Source organism: Etheostoma spectabile, chromosome 13 (assembly GCF_008692095.1).
Source record: "Etheostoma spectabile isolate EspeVRDwgs_2016 chromosome 13, UIUC_Espe_1.0, whole genome shotgun sequence".
Lineage (NCBI taxonomy): Eukaryota > Metazoa > Chordata > Actinopteri > Perciformes > Percidae > Etheostoma > Etheostoma spectabile.
In genome coordinates this window covers 26718043-26718716 of record NC_045745.1, presented here as the reverse complement: position 1 = coordinate 26718716, position 674 = coordinate 26718043, and the positions used below count along the sequence as shown (strand labels likewise).

Below are 674 nucleotides of genomic sequence, written 5' to 3'. Positions count from 1 at the left end.
AGACCATAATAACAGCGCTGCTGTTCTCATTGAGTCAGCTCCCCCCTAACTTCAGTTTTATGAGCGGGAATAGAGTAAATAAGAAAGAATGTGGAGTCGCCATTTTGTTTAATGACTCATTCCACTGTACGCAAATATATTATGGACATTTTGCTTCTTTTGAATATATGGCTCTTCAGTTAAGGTCCTCCCCTCAAGCTATATTTCTAAATATCTACAGGCCACCTAAATAATGTGCAACCTTCATTTCTGACTTCACTGAACTGCTGTCTATAATCTGTATTAACTTTGATTGTGTACCGGTAATCATTGCGGGCGATTTTAACATTCAGTCACCGCCAGGACAGAAGGAGCAAAGAACTGTGTTGTGTTCTTGAGAACTATGGACGGACTCAGCATACAACAGAGTCCACACACAATGAGGGGCACACTCTGGACTTGATTGTCTCCAAGGGTCTGGATGTTTCCAAGGTTGTGGTGACTGACGTTGCTCTCTCTGATCATTCCTGTGTTGTCTTTAACAACACTATCTCGGTGCCCAAAAGTGTCCAAACAAAGATAATTAGAAAAACAAATATCGCTGAAAACACCAGTGAATCATTCATTCAGCTTCTCTCCTCCACACCCGCCCTCTCTGGGGTCTCAGTCCCTGAGCTTGTAGATCATTTCAACTG

At 42.4% G+C, this 674-nt stretch overlaps 1 protein-coding gene across 1 annotated transcript in view; it reads right to left on the bottom strand.

Annotated features, from left to right (window-relative positions):
• Nucleotides 1-674, bottom strand: part of LOC116700647 (transmembrane 4 L6 family member 4) — a 22608-nt gene that overhangs the window by 2494 nt on the left and 19440 nt on the right. The window lies entirely within an intron of this gene.